Below are 15,955 nucleotides of genomic sequence, written 5' to 3' on the forward strand. Positions count from 1 at the left end.
ATTTTTCTTTCTTTTTTTTCTTGGTTTTTCAAGACAGGGTTTCTTTATATTGTTTTGGAGCCTGTCCTGGAACTCACTCTGTAGACCAGGCTGACTTCGAACTCACAGAGATCCGACTGCCTTTGCTTCCTGAATGCTGGGATTAAAGGTGTGTGCCACCAATGTCCAGCCTATCTTTGCATATTAAAACAAATGTTCCACAGCATAAACAAATGTTACACATCTTAAAATAATATCCCACCACACATCTCCATTACTCCACTATGTATCTCAGACTGGTTTTGCTTCTTCTTCTTCTTCTTCTTCTTCTTCTTCTTCTTCTTCTTCTTCTTCTTCTTCTTCTTCCTCTTCTTCCTCCTCTTCCTCCTCTTCTTCTTCCTCTTACTCTTCCTCCTCTTCATTTTCCTCCTCCTCCTCCTCCTCCTCCTCTTCCTCCTCCTCCTCTTCCTCCTCCTCCTTCTGTTTCTCTAAACAGCTTTTCTTTGTGTAATAGTCCTGGCTGACCGGGAACTTTTTTTTTTTTTTTTTTTTTTTTAGATCATGATGGCCTTGGAATCAAGAGATCTTCCTTTCTCTTACTTTGCATCCTGGAGTGCTGGAATTAAAGTCATGGCTGGGCTCATGAACCACACCTAGCTGCTTGCTTCCTGGAAATATCTTTCCCATGTATCTTTGGCTTCCAATGCTAAATAAATGATGCTATCTGAGGATCTTGCTATGTTTGGTAGACAGAGAATACAGTCACCAAAGCCCAGGTCTTTCTATAGGTTCTTTATTAGAGGGCACAGTGTATAGTGAACACAACCAGACAAGCAGGGTGGTGTAGGCAGTAACTGAGGTGACAAGTTAAACAGTGAATGTCTTTGCACTACTTGGTGTATGAAGCCTTGGAGAAGCAAATGGTGGCCTGTTGGTTACAGTTGCAGATGAAGGCCTCATAGGCTTTGTTTTTGTCTGGAGATGAACAAGAAAGAAAGTTAAGTGGAGCACATCACCTTTCTCCCTATAATTTATAGCCAAAAGAAATATGATGGGGCTGGGTGGTGGTGGTGCACACCTTTAATCCCAGCAATTGGGAGTCAGAGGCAGGCAGATCTGAGACCAGCCTGGTCTACAAGAGGTAGTTCCAGGAAAGGTTCCAAAGCCCCAGAAAAATCCTATGTTGAAAAACCAAAAAGAAAGAAAGAAGGAAGGAAAGAAAGAAAGAAAGAAACCTGGTTCCCCTCCCAAACAGACTCAAGTTTGAGAGAGAAAACACACAAAAGGACATGGGGTTGTCCAAATTGCTTGAACACACTTATAATAAAAAATTAGTTGTTGTGGGCCTGGGGAGATGGCACAGTTGGTAAAGCTGTTGTCATACAAGTCCTAGGGCTTGATCTAGCATAGCCTGAGTCCATGTAAAAAGCAAGATGTGCTTGGGGCAAACTCTATTGGAAAGTGAGGAGCATGGATCATCAGTCAGGCTAGCTAAAGGTGAGTGTCCTGTTTAATGAGAGAGCCAGCCTCTAAAGACATGTTAGAGAGTGACTGAAGAGACACTGGGTGCCAACTCATTCCTAATCATAAAAATAAATAAACAGGGATATTTAATCTTAAAACCAGGAAAACTGCACATGTCAACTCCCATTTCTAAAATCATATCATTTATGGCAATCCTCCTGCCTCCACCTTTCAAGTGTGGGGACTGCAGGTGTGCACTAGCACACTCAATGTATGGATTCTGGAGGTGGAATCCAGGTCTCTGTGCATGCAAGGCTATCACTCTAGCAACTGAGCTGTATTCCCAGCCCTCTGAATCCTCACCTGCAAAATGGGAGTGATAAAATCTTGTCCTGAATACATGTGTGGTCCAATATTTGGCTTATAGCCAATGATGCAGCTTTCAAGTGTTTAGTAAATATGGATTCAGAATAAAAATACAGCTAATAGGAGAGGTTTGGGCAGACAAGTTGGCCCACGGAATAAAGGCACTTGCTCCCAAATCTGAACCCTAGCCAAAAAAGCCAAGAAAATACAATTAAACAGCTGAAGGAAACAGTTCAGGACCTGAAAACTGAATTAGAGACAATAAAGAAAACACAAACTGAGGGAATGCTGGAAGTGGAAAAGCTTACTAAACAATCAGGAACCACAGATGCAAGCATAACCAATAGAATACAAGAGATGGAAGACAGAATCTCAGATGCTGAAGACAAACTAGAGGAAATAAACTCATTAAGCAAAGAAAATCTGAAGTCTAACAAATCCATAACACAAAATATTCAGGAAATTTGGGACACTGTGAAAAAAACCAAACCTAAGGATAATAGATATAGAAGAAGGTGAAGAAACCCAACTCAAAGGTGCAGAAAACATATTCAACAAAATCATAGAAGAAAACTTTCCCAACCTAAAGAAAGAGATGCCAATGAAAGCACAAGAAGCCTACAGAACGCCAAGGAGAGTGGACCACAAAACAAAGTCCCCTCGTCACATAATAATTAAAACACACAAAGTACAGAATAAAGAAAAAATATTAAGAGCAGCAAGGGAAAAAGACCAAGTAACATATAAAGGCAAACCTATCAGAATTACACCAGACTTCTCCATGGAAACTCTGAAAGGTAGAAGGACCTGCATAGATATTGATAGATATTCTACCAACTCTGAGAGAACATGGATGACAGCCCAGACTACTATACCAGCAAAGCTTTCAATCACTATAAATGGAGAAAACAAGATATTCCATGACAAACCCAGATTTAAAAAATATGTAACCACTAATCCAGCCCTACAGAAAGTACTGGAAGTAAAACTCCAACCTAAGGAAATTAACTACACTAACATAAACATAGGCAATAGATGATCCCACTCTACAAAAACACAAAATAAAAGGCAGGGTAAATCCACATACAATACCAGTACCAACAACAAACCAAAAACAAACAAGAATAAACACTGAATGGAACTTAATTTCCCTCAATATTAATGGTCTTAATTCGCTTATAAAAAGACACAGGCTAACAGATTGGGTAAGAAGACAGAATCCATCCTTCTGCTGCATACAAGAAACAAACCTCGAATTCATGACAGACATTACCTCAGAGTAAAGGGTTGGGATAAGATCCTCCAATCAAATGGACCCAAGAAACCAGCTGGGGTAGCTATTCTTGTATCTAACAAGATAAACTTCAAACTAAAATCAATCAAAAGAGATGAAGAAGGTCATTTCACATTCATCACAGGAAAAATCCATCAGGAAAAAGTCTCAATTCTAAACATCTATGACCCAAATACAAAGACACCAACATTCGTAAAAGAAACATTATTAAAACTCAAATCACAAATAAGGCCTCACACAGTTATAGTGGGAGACTTCAACACCACACTCTCACCATTGGACAGGACCACCAGAAACTTAACAAAGAGACAAAGGAACTAACAGAAGTTATGACCCAATTGGGATTAACAGACATTTATAGAACTTTCTATCCAAACACAAAAGAATATACCTTCTTTTCAGCATCACATGGAACCTTCTCAAAAATTGACCACATTCTTGGCAACATAGCAAACCTCAACAGGTACAAAAAATTGGAATAATCCCCCATTTCTTATCAGACCAACATGCTTTAAAGATAGAAATAAAAAACAAATCAAAGTGCAAAAAACCTACCAACTCATGGAAATTGAACAACATGAATTTGCAACATTCCTGAGTCAAGGAAGAAATAAAGAATGAAATTAAAGACTTCCTAGAATTCAATGAAAATGTTGACACAACATACCCAAACTTATGGGACACTTTGAAAGCAGTACTAAGAGGAAAGTTCATAGCTCTAAGTGCTCACATGAAGAAACTAGAGAATAGCCACAAGAAAGATCTAACATCACAGCTGAAAGCTCTAGAAAGAATGGAAGCAAATTCACCCTGGAGGAGCATACGCCAGGAAATAATCAAACTGAGGGCAGAAATCAATAAAGTCGAAACAAAGAAAACAATTCAAAGAATAAATATAACAAAGAGTTGGTTCTTTTAGAAAATCAACAAAATAGACAACTGTTATTCAAACTAACCAAAAGGCAGAGAGAGATCATGCCAATTAACAAAATCAGAAATGAAAAGGGGGATATAACAACGGACACTGAAGAAATCCGGAGAATCTTCAGGTCATACTTTGAAAACCTGTACTTCACAAAATTGGATAATTTAAAGGAAATGGACAATTTTCTGGACAGTTATCACTTACCAAAATTGAATCAAGAACAGATAAGCAACTTAAATAGACCTATAACCTCTAAGGAAATAGAAGCAGTCATCAAAAGTCTCCCAACCAAAAAAAGTCCGGGGCTAGATGGATTCACTGCAGAATTCTACCAGAAATTCAAAGAAGTGCTAATACCAATACTCCTCAAATTGTTCGACAAAATAGAAGCAGAAGGGACATTGCCAAACTCTTTTTACGAGGCTACAATAACCTTGATACCCAAGCCACACAAAGACTAAGAAAGAGAACTACAGACCAATATCCCTCATGAACATTGATGCAAAAATTCTCAATAAAACACTGGCAAATCAAATCCAAGAACACATCAGAGAAATCATCCACCATGGTTAAGTAGGCTTCATCCCAGGGATGCAAAGATGGTTCAACATATGAAAATCCATCAATGTAATCCACCATATAAACAGACTGAAGAAAACAAACCACATGATCATCTCACTAGATGCCAAAAGCCTTTGACAAAATCCAACACCCCTTCATGATAAAGGTCTTGGAGAAATCAGGGATAACAGGAACATACCTCAACATAATAAAAGCAATATACAGCAAGCCGACAGCCAAAATCAAATTAAACGGAGAGAAACTTGATCCAATTCCTTTAAAATCGGGGACAAGACAAGGCTGTCCAATCTCTGCATACCTCTTCAATATTGTCCTTGAAGTTCTAGCTAGAGCAATAAGACAACAAAAGGAGATCAAGGGAATACAAATCAGAAAGGAAGAAGTCAAACTCTCACTATTTGTAGATGATATGATATTCTACATTAGTGACCCGAAAAACTCTACCAGGGAACTCCTACAGCTGATAAACACCTTCAGCAAAGTGGCAGGATATAAGATTAACTCAAAAAAATCCATAGCCCTACTATACACTGAAGACACATTGGTGGAGAAAGAAATCAGGGAAATATCACCCTTTACAATCGCCACAAACAACATAAAATACCTTGGGGTAACACTAACCAAAAATGTGAAAGACTGTACCATAAGAATTTTGAGTCTCTAAAGAAAGAAATTAAAGAAGATACCAGAAAATGGAAAGATCTCCCATGCTCTTGGATAGGTAAGATCAACATAGTAAAAATGGCAATCTTGCCAAAAGCAATCTACAGATTCAATGCAATCCCCATCAAAATCCCAACACAATTCTTCACACAACTTGAAAGAACAATTCTCAACTTTATATGGAGAAACAAAAGACCCAGGATAGCCAAAACATCCCTACACAATAAAGGAACTTCTGGAGGCATCACCATCCCTGACTTCAAGCTCTATTACAGAGCTATAGTCCTGAAAACAGGTATTGGCACAAAATATCCTGGCAGACCAATGGAATAGAGTTGAAAACCCTGATATTACCCCACATACCTATGAGCACTTGATTTTTGACAAACAATCCAAATTTATACAATGGAACAAAGAGAACATCTTCAACAAATGGTGCTGGCATAACTGGTTGCAGACATGTAGAAGACTGCAGTTAGACCCAAGCCTATTGCCTTGCACAAAACTTAAGTCAAAATGGATCAAAGATCTCAACATAAATCCAACTACACTGAACCTATTAGAAGACAAAGTGGAAAATACCCTTGAATTAATCAGTACAGGAGACTGCTACCTGAACATTACACCAGTAGCACAGACATTGAGGTCAACAATTGATAAATGGGACCTTCTGAAACTAAGAAGATTAGTCATCAAGATAAAACAGCAGCCCACAGACTGGGAAAAGATATTCACCAACCCCTCTTCTGAGAGAGGGCTGATCTCCAAAATATACAAAGAACTCAAGAAGCTATTTCCAAAACACCAAACAACCCAATTAAAAAGTGGGGTGCAGAAGTAAATAGACAATCCCCAATAGAGGAATCTAAAATGGCTGAAAGACACATGAGGAAGTATTCAACATCCTTAGCCATCAGGGAAATGCAAATCAAAACAACTCTGAGATACCATCTTACTCTTGTCAGAATGGCCAAAATCAAAAACACCAATGACAGTTCATGTTGGAGAGGATGTGGAGAAAGGGGAACACTCTCCACTGCTGGTGGGAGTGCCAACTTGTACAGCCACTTTGGAAATCAGTATGGCGACTCCTCAAAAAAATGGGAATCAGTCTACCACAAGATCCAGCAATTCCACTCTTAGGCATATACCCAAAAGAAGCACATTCATACAACAAGGACATCTGTTCAACGATGTTCATAGCAGCACTATTTGTAATAGCCAGAAACTGGAAGCAGCCTAGATGCCCCTCAACCGAAGAATGGATAGAGAAAATGTGGTACATTTACACAATGGAGTACTACTCAGCAGAAAAAAAAAAAACAATGGAATCTTGAAATTTGCAGGAAAATGGATGGATCTAGAAGAAACCATTCTGAGAGAGGTAACCCAATTGCAAAATGACAAACATGGTATGTACTCACTCATATGTGTATTTTAGACATAGAGTAAGCCTACAATCCACACTGCCAAAGAAGCTAATAAACAAGGAGGTCCCGAAGAGAGACATATATGGTCCCCTGGAGAAGGGTGAGGTTCAAGATCTGCTGAGCAAATTGGGAGCACAAAAGAGGGGCGAGGGAGCTAGGAGAATGAGAAGGGGAGAGGAAGAGGGATGCAGAGGACATGAGGGAGCAGAAAGTATGAGTCAGGGGAAGAATACACAACAAGAATGGAGATATCATAATAGAGGGAGACATTTTTGGTGTACAGAGATATCAGGCACTAGGGAAATATCTGGAGATCTACAAAGATGACACCAGCTAACTATCTCAGCAATGGAGGAGAGGCTACCTTAAATGCCCTCCCCTGATTATGAGATTGATGACTGACTTATATGCCTTCATCCAGCAGCTGGTGGAAGTAGAAGCAGACACACATAACTAATCACTGAACTGAACTGGAACCCAGATGCAGAGAAGGACCAGTGAAGAGCACAGAGTTCCAGACCACGCTGGTGAAACACACAGAAACAGCTGACCTGAACATCTGGGAACTCTTGCTCCCCAGTCTGATAGCTGGAATACCAGCATGGGACTGATCCAGACCCAAGGAACATGGGTTTCTGTGAGGAAACCTCAGAAATCAATGGGACCTCCTGTAGAAGCCCAGTATTTATCCCTAGTATAGGTGTGGACTTTGGGAGCCCATTCCATATAGAGGAATACTCCCTGAGCCAAGACACACTGGTGGGCCTAGGCCCTACCCCAAAGGAAACGAAAGACTCTGATGACCCTATGGAAGACCTCACCATCCAGGATGAGCAGAAAAGATACATGACTGATAAGGTTTTAGTTGAGGGTCGGGTAGGAGAGGACGGGTGGGAGAAAGGAAATGGGATTGTCATGTAAAACAATCCTGTTTCTAATTCAAATAAAAAAAGTTGGGAAGAAAAAGAAAGTGACTGCTGAACTTACAAAACAAGACAGTACTGAAGGGTTCTGGTTGAAATGGAGAAGTGTGCCAGACACACTGTGGCCTGTGGGCTGAAGATGGATGCCCCAACATTACAGAGGAACTTTGGGTGACTGTCCAGGTAGCGGATGTCTCTGTCAATTGTACAGTTTATATATTATCCTTCTGTGGTCTTCGATAGAGTGAAGACAGATAGTTATGGTTATAGTTTTCTTCCGTTATTATAAAAGATAAGTTACCCTTCTTTTTATTTAGACAGAAAAGAGGAGATGATGGGGGAAGTACTACTGTGTATATTTATCTTAGTGATTGTTAAATAAAATACTGTTTGGCCAATGAGACAGGAAGTTAGATGGGACTAGACATCAAATGGGAATGCAGTAGAGAAGTGACGATCCAGGCAGGAAGTGACATAGCAAGGAGACTCATATTTAAAGAAGGAGAAACAGGAAGCGTCCCTCTTTTCCACTCGGCTCCTGCTCCAGCGGCACAATGTGATCCACCGGCAAGGAGGGATGCCAAGAAGGCGTCCAATAAGATAAGTCTTATAACATATATAGGCTGAGCTATCAGATGAGAAGTCCTTTTCATTGGCCAAGCAGCTTTGAACCTAGTACAAGTTTCTGTGTATTCATTTGGGCCTAATTAGGGCAGGCGGCTGGCGTAAAGCGCACACGTGGCGGTGTGGCTCAGCAGCTTTTGGCAGAAAGATTTATTGTGATACCCATTGAGGGCCCTACCCTGCCTGGGGAGTGGAGGGTGGATGGGGTGGGAGGTAGGTGGGAGTAAGGGGTGAGGGGTGGGAGAGGGGAGGGCGAGGAAGAAGGGATTGACATGTGATTCAAGCTTGTTCCTAATTTGAACTAATAGAAATTTAAAAAAGGAGTAGCTGCATTTTAGTTGACAGCACTAAATAGAAACTGCAAGCTAAGTAAAAAACTCTGGCCACAGAGAAAACATTGGCATTCTAGAGCTCTAGAAGCACAGAACAATGAATAAAAGACCCAGAGAGTGATACTGGGGTTCAAGCTTCGAGCTGAAGATCAGATAAGCAAAGCAGCCAAGCCAGTAGCTCTTACCTCTACCTCAGCGTAGACCAAGAAATCCTCAGACTGCTTCCAACTTCACTGCTCCTCAGAGTCACTCAGACTGCTATGCTCTCCTCAAAGTGGCTAGAAGCTAATTCTCAGACTGAATGCTTCTACCTTGCATAACTCGAAAATCCTGGATTTAAAGGCTTGAGATACTGCCATCCAGATGGATGGCTACTGGGATTAAAGGTGAGTTTCACCACTGCCTGATCTCTATGGCTTGAGGCTGGCTTTGATTTCTGAATCCCCAGGAAAACGTTAATAAATCAGAAATAATATATCACCACATAGGAAGGTTTAATGCAGTCCTTGGTCACAAACCCATTTAGTAAATATGAAATCAGTATAACATAGCAGCTTGGTGAGACTACAGTCAGGCAAGATGGCTCCAAGAATAAAGGCACTTGTTGCCAAGTCTGAACCCTAATTTTATCCACAGGACTTATATGATCAAAAGACAGAACAGACTCCTGCAAGTTATGCTGAGAGCTCCACAGGTGTGCTGTGGCACAGGCAAGCCTCTACCAGAAATACATAAAACTTTACATTTTTTAAAAAAGGGACATTGGAATGATGTAGATTTGTATTCCAGAACCAAATATTATCACCTCTAAGCTGGGTGACCTTGAGCAAGTGGCCCAGGCTTCCTCGTCTTCCTCATCAGTGGCCTCATCTATATTTTAGTGTCTACCTAATATGATGGTTGTGATTTCAAATGAGATCAGAGAAATGTCCACTAAATGGTGACTGTCCCTGTTATTTCCCTGCCCCTTCCAAACCCGTCCAGGACCCAGTAGAATTCAGAGTCCCCAGAGGGTAAACCTACCGCTGCAGGTGATCTCATTCCCAGAGCACGAGTATAAGTAGGAGGTGGTGTAGGGGCTGTCTAGGAACCTTCAGCTTTCCAGCACTTCTTCCTGATCATAGCAGTGGGTCTGGCAGCACCTGGAGAGAGGAAGGAACAGCTGAGGGAGGAGTATGGACCCACAGGAAGTCAGTTCTCACTTGCAGTCTTCCTCAAACATGTCAAGATGACTTAAACACTGTTCCAGAAGTAATCGTCCTCAGGCTCAAGAATCTTAGATTTGTATTAAGAATATATTTATTGAAATCATCTTCTGTGGAGTGTTGGTCAGTGCTGGCCTTTAATCTGAGGACTTGGGAAGCAGAGGAAGATGCATTTCTGAGTTTGAGATCAGCCAGGGATACAGAAGTGAGACCTTGCCTCAAAAAAGTGATTTTTAACAAAGCTGTAGGAATAGTGAAATTATGTATTCAGAAGTTTTGATGACTTTTCAAAGGCAAGGCTGACACTTAGATGGTGGCTGTGATGGTTGGCTGTGCCCTAGTCTGGCAATTGAGGACAGCATTTTCCACTATTTACATCTCACACATTCTGCCTCCTAGGACCACTAGATACAGGGTCCTCTTGCACAGATTTCCCACATGACAAGAGGTAAAAACACATGCTGGGTCTGGTGGTGCAGGACTTTAATGCCAGCACTCAGGAGGCAGAGGCTGGAGGATCTCTGAGTTCAATGTCAGCATGGTCTCCAGAGACAGACTAAATGTGGCGATTGCACCACGACTAAGTCTGAGTATTGGGCGAAAGCCTGGAGATTTAGTTAAAAGCAGAGATGTCCGTCCACTTGTGCTATGTGTATCTTTCCATCTTTATTCGTCTGCAGTTTTCTAGGGAGAGAACAGCCTTATATACACTTACAGCACAGAGGAAAAATCCAGGTATAAGAGCTCATGGAAAGCTCATGGAAGAAGAGCTCATGTTATCCCAGATGTAACAGGGCGAAGCCCAGACTGTAAGCCAGGACTAGAACATAGGATTCACCTGTGGTTATTGGCTGACAAGTAACTCATGGAGACCCTGTGGGGGCTGGGACCCAACAATTAAGGAAACCTATGCTACACAGAAATCCACTGTCTCGGAACAAGCAAATAAAGATGAATAGTTGATAAACAAAACAAATATATGACGTTTAGTGAACATGCACATCTCCTGTTCTTGTGTCATGAGATGCTCCACCACAACACAGACCATGCGGTCTCCCACCAGAGGGATCACTCACCTGTCTAACTCATCCACCAGAGTGTCTGAGCCTCCAAAGCCACAGTGGCAGCCACAGTTGCTGTAATCCTTCAAGGCATGACTCCCAGGAATCATGCACTTGATCATAGTATTGAACTGCCACAAAGCCCTACGCCTGATGTTGTTGTGTGCAGTAGAGCCTGCTGCAAGAATGCACTGCACATTCCAAGTCCCACTTGGCTTTACCAGGGTTCTGATGCCTGCCTGCTAGCTTCCTTCTTGACTCCTACCAGCTACTGCATGGGGAGAGCAGTGAATAGAGGTGTGAGATGGTCCGATGAGTTTCTTTTCTCCCTCTACTGTGTAGGTCTTGGAGACCAAAGTCAAGTAACCAGGCCTGAGCAGGTTGGTTTACACCTATTAGAGACAGAGTTGCCCTGTATCCCAGGCTCGCCTCTGACTCTGTAGCAACCCTCTGGCCTCACCCACCTGAGTAATAGGATTATAAATGAACACCACTGTAGTGATCCAGGCTGCCTCTCTGAGATTAAGTTCTATAGACATTGCCTTTTGCCTTGCTTGCCTTCTCATTTCTCACTGTCAGGACAGACAGCTGCCACACTGTGAGCTGCCCTGTGGTCCCTGTGTTGAGGAGCTGAGAACACTTTCCAGTCAGAAGCCAGGATGTACTGACCTATTAGCTCAATAACCCAACAACCCAACTGTATCTTGAATGTGGAATCTGCCCCACCACTACTCAAGCCTAAGTGAAACCCCAGCCTTAGCCAGCAGTGGGATTCATCACAATTCTAGCTGAGACCTTGAGCCAGAGACGCAGCCAACACATGCTTATTGTTTACATTGGAGAATTAGAAGGAATCTGTTGTATGACCACACAAGACTCATGTATAAGGCTAATTGTGAGATCATCAAGTGTATGTCAGCATTTACATAACAAACTGCTCATCAGCAGAGGAGTAGGATAATAAGCCAGGATTCAGTTTGCAATTTGGTACTTGGTCACCATAAAAAATGAAGGAGAACCCAGGTACAATGGATCACACACTGGTTAATCCCAGCTATCTGGGGCCAGAGGCTGGTCTACACAGTGAGTTCCAGGAGAGCCATGGCTACACAGAGAAACTCTGTCTAGTAAAGTGAAAAGAAACAGAATTGCAGGTACAAGTCAGACATGTATGTAATCCTAACTCTTGAGAAGATGAGGCAAGTCTGTGCTATAATGTTGAGATGGAGGATTTCCTCAGTCACATTATAAAATCACATCATCAAAACAATGATGATGATGATGATGATGATGATGATGATGATGATGACGATGACTGGAGAATTGACTCAGCAGTCAGGAACACTTGCTGAGCTTGTGCAGGACCCACACTGGGTTCTAGCACCCATATAGCAGCTCACAGCTCTCTATGACACCAGTTCTGGAAGATCAGACCCCACTCTGTCCTCTGTAGGCACTGCTGACACACTTCACAGACAGACATGAAGGGAAAATGCTCATACACAAAATAAAAGTGGATATATATTTTTAAACAATAAGAAAAATCAAATAACCTTAGATCCAGGGAAATGGGTGTCAGGGCAATGTGGAAAAGGCAGAGGGACTTTCCTTGCTTGGGTATGTTATGTAGTGGACTTTTCTAAATGCTCATCTGAGTTCAGACCTAGAGGCTAAAGGTGCCAGCTGTTGAGGACATGGAGTGAGCAGGGAACCCCAACCCAGAGGCTATTAGACCCCAATGGGAAACCAAAACCAGAACTTCAGGAGTGACCATTGGGGGCTGTGCATTGAAGACAAGGGAGATGGTGGGGCACTCAGAGGGGACAATGGTCCTACCTGTGAGCAGAGTGACCAGCAGAAGGAGTTCCATCTTGAGTGAGTGGAGGACTCAAATGACTTCTCTCTTTATAATCCTGTAGCTGTGCTCTGACAGTGTCCAGTTAGCACATACCAATCCCAGTTCCCTCTAACTCCCCTCCTCCCATGCCCCCCACCGACCCTCCATTTCACTCCCCCATCCACTCCCCAGGGAGGGTCAGAACTTCCATGGGAGATTATCAAAGTATGACACATCATTTGGGGCACGACCTAGGTCCTCCCCCATGTGTCTAGGCTGAGAGAGTATTCTTCCATAGGGAATGGTCTCTCAAAGCCAATCCATTGACTAGGGATAAGTACTGAGATGGCTCATCACTTAAGAGCACTTTCTGCTCTTGCTGGGGACTGGAATTTGATTCTCTGTATCCACATTGTGGCTGTTGAACAATGTCTGCTGTCCCAATGTCCTCTCCCCTTGTGTTTGGCCATCTGACATGTACCTCTAACTTCACACCCTACCAGCCCCTTTCCCCCACTTCTCACCTCTTCCCTGGTAACAACCATGTAGGGGCGAGTTAACATGGTTGTCTCTGTGATCAGCATCTTCTTACCCTCCCAGCAGGAGTCTGGCCAGCCACTAACAAGTCGTACAGTCACTGCGCCTGCACAGGTGGCTCTAGGTGCACCTGTCCCTCATCAGGCCTGACCTTAGAAGGGCTGAGATTGGATCTTTGAGCAGGAGTTGGAATGGCGGTGGAAAGGTGGAGGACTGGGCAACTGTTTACTAAAGGAAAAGAGAGACTGAGAGTCAGGGATCCTTTAACCAGCCAATGAGACATCTTATTCTTAAATCTGGTTGATGAGGGAACCCTAGATCAACCTAGCTTCACTTGTGTGGTCTTATGGAGGAGAAAGTTAGGGGAGACAACAGGTTCTGTTTTGTTCATTGTAAAAAATTGGGCTGCTGTGTGCTGTAGCGCTTCTCACAGAGAGTGGGATGGGAGAATCCAAACTGGACTGACAGTAAATGACCTGAAGGCAGGATTACATCCTGGCAGCCTTCCAGTCTTCAAGGTAGCTAAACACACTACAGGATAATTGTCTCCCTAAAATTCACAGCAGCCTAGCTTTATAACAAACAAAAGAGAACACAAAATCTCTTTGACCTTTGTATATTACCTGACTCCTTGCTAAAGCCAAGTTAATATCTGGTTTGCTGGCAGATTTAGGAATAAAATCTCTCATTGGCTGGTCTAAGGCTACGTGGTTCTCAGCCTCTCTTTTCCTTTACTGCACAGCTGCCCAGTCCTCTGCCTTTCCACCCCACTCCCACCCCACCCCCACCCTCATTTGACTCCTGCCCAAAGCTCAGGCCTCACCCCTTCCAAGGTCAGGCCTGGTGAGCAACAGGTGCAGATAGAGCCTCCCATGCAGGTGAAGTTACTGGTAGGAGTTGTTAATGGCTATCCAGAGTCCTGCTGGAAGGATGGGGGATCCTAAGTGTGGAGAAAACCAACTCAACTCACCCCTATATGGTTTTTATCCAGGGAAGAGGTGAGAAGTGGGGAAAAGGAGGTGCTGGGGTGCTAAGGGGGAGGGAACATGAGAAATGGCCAAGCACAGAGGCCAGAGGGCATTGGGACAGCAGACATTGCTCACCAGCCACCACGTGGGTGCAGAAAATTGAACTTGGGTCCTCAGCAAGAGAAGAAAGTGCTCTTAAGGGCTGAGACATCTCTCTAGCTCCTGTAATGATTGATTGTCTGCTTCACACACTGGGGAGGGAGAGTCTCAGCTGAAGGATTGCCTGCATCATGTTGGCCTGTGGACACAGCTGTTGGGCATTTGCTTGCTTTTTCTTTTCTTCTTTCATTCTATTTTTTATTGGTTTTTGAGACAGGCTGTCCTGTAACTCACTTTTCAGTTCAGATTGGCCTGGAACTCATATATTCCCCTGCCTCTGCCTCCTTAGTGCTGACATTAAACACATGACTCACCACTACCACTATTGGGCTGCATTCCCAGTTTCCAATGGAGATTGTAGTCTAGTAAGATGCAGCCTATTATGCAAGCCTGTACATTCCTGGAACCCATTTAAAGGTAGAAGGAGAGAACTGACTCGACAATTGTCTTTTGACCTCCATATATGCAGTGCTCTCTCTCTCTCTCTCTCTCTCTCTCTCTCTCTCTCTCTCTCTCTCACTCTTATGCACACTTATGCAAATTAATATAGTAAGAAATTACCAGTATGGAGTCAGGTAGAAATATAAGGGTATTTAATAGGGAAAAGCCTTACTTACAGAGCGAACCAGCCAGCTGGTGGTAGTCTGTACAGCAAGCAGCAAAGAGAACCGAAACCGAAAACGCAGTCCCCCTACTCACTCTGACCACGCCCTCACAAGCCCTCAGGTACTCTTGTAGCCAGCCCCTAAGAAGGCGTGGCTACAGCTTCCCCTACAATTCCCCTTTTAGTCTAAAAGAGGATTAAAACTTAACAGTATAAAGGTAAAATATAAGAAGATAACTATCTATTTTAACTAAACCCTAAAGTCATAAACAATAGGAAGCTATTCCTAACTAGGTATATACACTATCCTAAGTGACAACAATGGGGAAAGGGGGCGTAGCATTTTCCAAGTTACTTCCTGCTGAAATGGGACGATGATAGTCATGTGGGGTCCTGTAGAAAGAAAATGTTAGTATCCAGTCCATGTTAGATGGGATTCACTTGATTGAAGATCTCGCTTGAAATCCTCAACTTGATTGAAGTCAGTACCCGAACCTCTGGCCGGAGTGTCAGCTGAAATGGAGCAAGTTGGATCCAGTGCAGTCGAGGAGCTGTGGCCCATTTTCTTTCCAGGGTGTCCAGGGATTGCTGTCAGGCAGGTCTTCATTGGCTGTGTGGGACTCAAACATGAACAGTTAGCAGAGAAATGTTTGCTTGTGTATGTACACATGCTAGGGAATGCAACCATGAGAGCATAACAATTATGAAAGGGTGTACACCTTGAGAGAAAGATCCAAGAAAAGACAAAGACAGTCCCCAAATTCTTCTTTTATTCTGTATTACATCAATTGGCTTCTTGATACAATACAGAAACACTAAAGCTTAGTTAAATAATGTGCTTGGATTTTAGAGGAGGAAAGCCAAATCCACCTCTAAGTCCAGCATTGGTTTAATTGAATAGGGACTAGGAAATAAAGAGAAATAGAGTTTTTTGAGAGACAGCTGTAAAGTTTACCGTATGGCACATTCCTTCTATTTGATGGTTATAGCTACCTTTTCTTC

At 42.7% G+C, this 15,955-nt stretch overlaps 1 pseudogene; it reads right to left on the reverse strand.

Moving 5' to 3' along the window:
* Nucleotides 1-868: 868 nt before the first annotated feature.
* Nucleotides 869-12,718, reverse strand: LOC100766047 (annotated as a pseudogene).
* Between the last annotated feature and the right edge of the window lie 3,237 nt (nt 12,719-15,955).

This window comes from Cricetulus griseus, chromosome 4 (assembly GCF_003668045.3).
Source record: "Cricetulus griseus strain 17A/GY chromosome 4, alternate assembly CriGri-PICRH-1.0, whole genome shotgun sequence".
In the NCBI taxonomy this organism is placed as follows: Eukaryota; Metazoa; Chordata; class Mammalia; order Rodentia; family Cricetidae; genus Cricetulus; species Cricetulus griseus.